Source organism: Benincasa hispida, chromosome 5, assembly GCF_027475165.1.
Source record: "Benincasa hispida cultivar pf3 chromosome 5, pf3_genome.v1.1, whole genome shotgun sequence".
In the NCBI taxonomy this organism is placed as follows: domain Eukaryota; kingdom Viridiplantae; phylum Streptophyta; class Magnoliopsida; order Cucurbitales; family Cucurbitaceae; genus Benincasa; species Benincasa hispida.
This window is the reverse complement of record NC_143482.1, coordinates 67,138,625-67,144,712: the sequence shown is the minus strand read 5'-3', so window position 1 is coordinate 67,144,712 and position 6,088 is coordinate 67,138,625. Positions and strand designations below refer to the sequence as shown.

Here is a 6,088-nt window from a genome sequence, read left to right as displayed (position 1 = left end):
TAAATGGTATAGTACTCGAAATATGTTTTATATATAACTATTGAGATTATTCGTAGTTCTCATGACTCTCCTATCTATATCGGATACAGGTATTTTGATCGTGAGTGGGCCATCGAGATTCTAGAAAGAGAGATTATTCAAATTTGCTTATCTTCTCTTCTCTAGTCGAGGGGTGTCCGTCAATCTCTAATTGTGGAATCTAACTCAATGGATATCATTTGTGTTCTCAGAGAGCAGTTCGTCAATCTATTCGAAATTAAGAACGTGGTGGATGTTTTATTAAGCTCGCTCATCTCATGGTCGGTGTTTCTTTTCTTTATTGTAAGCATTCTTGTAATTTTGTTGCTCACTCTTTTGTTTGTTTTGTTCTCCAAGTTGCTTCCTCTGAGGTGGAAGGTTATGAGGCCTGTTAGAATTTTGTGTTACCCCGATTAGATGTCCTTTGTTCTCTATAACTACTTTGATTGTGGTTGGTTTGTGGTTTAATGAAGTTCTTTTTCATGTATATATCTATTGAGGTCATGTGTACCCTGATTGGTGTCATCTATTCTTAAAGACAACTTTGATTATGATTAAAAGGACTTTCGGTGGTTAGTTCTTGTTTAGTGAAGTTATGTATGTGTGTTCTAACTCTAAAATAGTTTATATGAGTTTGGATTTAGTTTCTATTTGATCTTGTAGTTTGAAAAAGCTTTAATTTGATATTCATAAATTATATCGATATTTTATGAATAATTGTTTTAAATGTCGAAACTGTTGAAAATATTTTCAAATATAACAAAAGGTCATTGTTTATCAGGAGTAGACATCGATAGACGGTAAAAGACTATATTATCACATTGATAGACAGTAATAGAATACTATCATCTATCATTGTCTATCAGTGACAATAGACCGTGATAAACACTATTGACATTTATTAGTCTCTAACACTGATATTTTTCTATATATGCTTATTTAGTAATTTTTTTTATGGCGCGAATCCTGTTAAGCGTTAGAGAAATTCCGGTCTTAAGCAGCCAATTTTTCCTAGTATAGTCGTCATTGAATTACCATTCCATTATTAGTTATGGGGCTCGTATAAGGTATGCTTCGGCCTCCCGATTCGAGAGGGACGCGATGCGAGATGATGATGGGTCAACCGCGACTGGCGCAGCTGGTGGAACTGCTGCTTTCGCTCGGTGAATAAGAATCAATCCTCAAATTGTTCTTTGGATAAACAACTGGATTTTGATCTTCTACTTCATTCCTATCTGCTTCGTGGATTTTGATCTTAAATAAGTTGACTCATTTGCTATATTTAAAAATGTTCATATTTTATTGCAAGTTATTTTCATGGTTACTGGTACGTTATAAATTTATACGATAATTGAGCTTACATTTTCTATTTCTCAAGTTGTGTTAGTTAATTACTAGTTTGTATTGAAATAATCAAGACGAGTATTAGGGGTGTTAAAAAAATTGACGATTCAAAAAAATCAATCAACCCAACCCAACCATGCTGTTTGGGTTAGGTTATCAACTCACTTGGGTTGAATTGGATTGAAATAAATGAAAACTTTGTGTGTTGGGTTAGTTCATGGATTCACTTAAAATACCTCGAATTAACCTAAAGTTATTATTAACTTTAAAATATATATTACAATTATATATACATATATTTATTTTAGTTTTATTTAATTTCATTTTTTTGAATAATTTATTCTCTAACAACTCCTAAAAATAGTTTTTTTAGAACCCTAAAAATAGGTTTTTAGCACTTCAAAAAGAAAAATTTCATTATATAAATTGGAATTGAGTTATTAATCTTAATTCGATACATAAAAATAAGTAAATCATTTTTTTACGTATTAACATTTCACTTCTTTTTAAAACAAAAATTTGAATAAATGATCCAAGTAACCCGAACCAACCCAACCCAAATGTTTCATGGTTAGGTTTGGTTAGGTCACTTTTTTTTAATAAGAGTTATTTGAGTTGAAAAAACTTACAACTTGAACCGAGATTATAATCTCAATGCCAATATGATATTGGGATTTCAATTTTACAGATATACATTTGGATATATCGATAAAATATTGATATTGACAGATATTTCTATAAGTCACGAAATTTATAAAATTTATCTAGATGGATAATTAAGTTGGTTTTACTTCAAAACTAAGTTATGGATATTGTTATTAGTAGTCATATTCATACTGGACAAAATATAAGACATTTTTATGTTTGATGAGATGTATAAAAGACGTTGGAGATATTCATAAATATTTAATATCGATATCGAACCCTTCAATTTATGGATATCTATATATCAATGAATAATTTTATCTTTGACCCGAATAATTGGTTTAGATCTAAAAAAATTTTAAACCAAATCCAGAACTGTTTTATCAAAAATATCCGAGTAATAAATAAGGCAGATTATATGTAAGATTTTGAGTGGGTAAAAATATTTTAGCAAAGATTAGTGAAATGTATCCATTTGGTGAAAATTGAATTGAATTAAGTTGGACTCAAAACAAAGAGTTTAAAGCTAAGTTCAAAAACCATACGGACTAAATTGAAACTTTTATATAAAATTCGCATTATTTGTGTTAAATTATAATCTAACCAATATTATAATTCTAATTATATTGCATGTCATTCTAACTTCTTCTTTTTTTAATATAAAAAATATTTAAAAATATTTACACTTTATAACAAAAAGTTCCAAAAAAAATACAAATCATTTTTAGAATTTTTTGCTATAAAGCGTAATATTTTTGGGATTTTTCTATTTATAAGATTTTTTTTTCTTTTTTGTATTGAGCTTTTTGAAAAACATAATTGTTAGGGGATAATTTGAACCAAATGAGAATAAAATTGAGATTGGATAAGTTTAAAGAGAGTCAAACGACAAAAAGATAGATGAGACCCAAGCCTGAGACATGTCGTTACGACTCAAATAGACATGGAAATAGGAGGGGGTTTTTTAGTTTTAAGGGTCGAGGTTAGATCGCAAATAAAATGGTCAAGAAAACCTGAATTAGATATGGGTAGATCGTAAATGACTATGAATTTCAGCCACACTTAGTTAAACCCTAGGCCTACAAAGTCTCAAGATAAAGACCAAAATGACGTCAATCCTTCAATTTCATGCACGATGAGCATAGGAATGGTTCGAACAAGTCTGATCAATTCCTCTTCCTTAAAAGTAAACACTACTAAAAAAACCACATTACTTGACATTTGAAACTTTTGAGTACTTGACCTTTTTTAAAAAAAATAATAATAACATATAAATTTGATGAAAAACAACAAGAATAATGAAAAAACGGAGGTTGGCGGAAATTTTCAGATTTTTTCATTCTGTTTTTACTTGATGTTTTATAAATGTCAATTAATTTGTGGTTTAAATTTTTTAGGATTTCATATATTAAAGAGATGAACAAATTGGGGGAGACGCCCCCAAACACCCAAATGATCCCAAACCTCCGAAACCACACCAAAAACCCACCTCTGACGGCTCCTTCACAATGTCGCCACGCTCTATTCACGATTGTCGCCACTCTTGTCTGACTTCTTCGCCAGCATCTACAAATCAACGAACTTCGAACATTCGACGAGTAGCTGCAGCAACTCACACGAATCAAGTTTGCCTTCTACTTCTTACATGACACGCGCTAGTCGCGCGTTTCTTTCCCCTCTGGACTTATTTGCCAATAAACGAACAACCATTTCTCTTCTTCTTGATTTGTTCCATCTCCATTGTTGTACTCTTTTATATTTTTAGTAACCGAGATAGCGAAATTTGAATTTAATCAGCTGGATTCGACTCAATTGAGAGTTGTTGGATTCAACCGGAGATGCCGTCAGAGAATCGTCAAATTCTGGCGTCAAATTCCAAAAGTGAATGAGCAAAAATCAGAGTCTAAAGGTTATTTTTCTTTTCTTGTTTTAGCTACAACCAAAGCTATTTTTGCATTCCTTCTTCTTTTATTGATTCTAGACTGGTTATATATATATATATATATTCTCTTAGTGCTTGTGTATGTGCCTAGAACAACCATAGTTTTTTGTTTTTTAGAATTTTGGAAAGGGAATTATTGATATTTTGATGTGGATTAAGCTTGGATATTATCTAGACGAGTTACCTTTGAATCTACACTTAAAAATTGAGAAGAAAGGGTCATGAACAGGTTGGTAATTTAGCACAAAAGTGATGAACAAGTCCAAAAAGAAAAGAAAACTTCTATGTTGTCAAGTTGTTGCTATTGTTTTCTAATTACTGTTTTGGTTGATATGGGGAATAGATTTACCAATCCATTGAGAAATTGGTTGATTCAACAAGTGAAAATTGTTAGGTTAAAAATAACTTAAAATAACAGCAAAAAAAAACATGAAGAATCAACACATAAAGGGTTAACCGTCAAAAATCTGCATTGTTGTCAATTTTACTGCTGTTTTTTTTTTTTTATATAGTTGTTTTTTTTAGTTTATAGTTTGATTAACCACACTTTTGGCTTGAAACTTCCAAATCATATCATATTCAACATCTTCGGGTAGTTTTAGTTTGAGTTGAGCTTCACATTTATGGATGAGTCAACTTGTAGCCATATTCAATGTTTTAATTTCAAAAGAATGATTTATTTTCAAGCTCAAATGTGCTTTTTTATTTGTCATGTTAGGTTTGTGAATCATGTTACCATTTGCTTTTTCCTCAAGTTTTTAAGACTTTGTAGGTTGTGGTGCTTAACTTTAGTAATTTTTAAATTATTTCAATCTATATGTTGTGGTTTTTGGTATGTTATTTCAATAGGTGTAGGTGCTAAAAGCAATAAGTTCGACGTGAGCTACATTATTCTTGTGAAGGCGGGAGAATAGTGAGCAATATTTGGCTATGACTACTTCATCTGACATTGATAGTTGTAATTTTGGAATTGTTCAATATGGGGGTGGGGTTGATTGTTTGGAAATGTGTTCATTTGAGGTTAATAGTTAATTATACTTTGAAAATTGTTCATATGGGTTCATAGTCATCTAACTTAGAAATTACTTATGAAGTATAGTTACTAATCTCATGCATGCATGTTCGATAATACTATTTATGAAGTATAATTACTATTAGTTACTTATGAAATTATTACTTGGTTGTTTTAGGAGATCAACAAATATGGTAAAGGAGAAGGAAGCTTTAGTGTACCACCATCGTCGCATAAGGCAAAGAAGAATGAAGCTCAATATTTGTTGATTCAAATAAAGGGTCAAAGTACATTTTTGTAGATCCATCTCTTATTTCCACGGGCCAAAATATTCGAAAAGTTAGAACTTAAAACCTTTGTAGTAGATTAATGAAACTGTTAAATTATGTTAGATATATTGGGTTGATATGTAGATCTGAAATATATGTAATTATTTGTTTTAGTTTATGAAATTGTCTTATTGGAACACATGTAATGCAGGAAATGAGAAATATAAATTAAATTTGAATGTTTAATTTGAAAAAAGAAAACATAGATTACGTTGAAAATGTGTTAAGAATTAAATAACTTGTCCATTATTTCGTGTCTAGATAAAATATATTCGACAAATAAAAAATGTCAATGGTAATCACGTATGATACGTAATAAATGTCAAGAGTTAATCAACTTGACATGTCATCAGTGTCAAGTATATTATCTTTCTTGACATGAAAATTGTATTAAGAAATATTTGTCTTGACATTTTTTCGGAATCAAGTTATCACATTATACTTGACAGTTGAATACTCGACGCTTTTATAAGCGTCAGATATACCTTTTACTAGACATTGGAAAAACGTCACATAATCCAATTTCTATAGTAGTGAAAGGTAAAGATCAATGACCTAGGTCAACCTCGTATAAATATATCATTATGGCTCAAAGAGGGTAAATTCATTATCCACATTCAAAGCTTGTTGTTCATTCTTTGACTTAGGCATTATAGTACATGTGTCAAGCACAACATCGGTGTGCATGTTTTATTTTGCTTTTTCGGTGATCTTCACTCTCAAATAAATTTACCGTTGTTATCATGTAAAAGTCATGTGTATGTTTTTATCTACTCAACAATGATTATAGAATATTTA

General features: G+C 30.4%; 1 long non-coding RNA gene across 1 annotated transcript; it reads left to right on the top strand.

Annotated features, from left to right (window-relative positions):
- Positions 1-3,417: 3,417 nt before the first annotated feature.
- On the top strand, positions 3,418-5,503 carry LOC150036366 (uncharacterized). The gene is made up of 2 exons (XR_016529847.1): positions 3,418-3,916; positions 5,140-5,503. It is a non-coding gene; the product is annotated as an uncharacterized LOC150036366 (long non-coding RNA).
- The last annotated feature ends 585 nt before the right edge of the window (positions 5,504-6,088 follow it).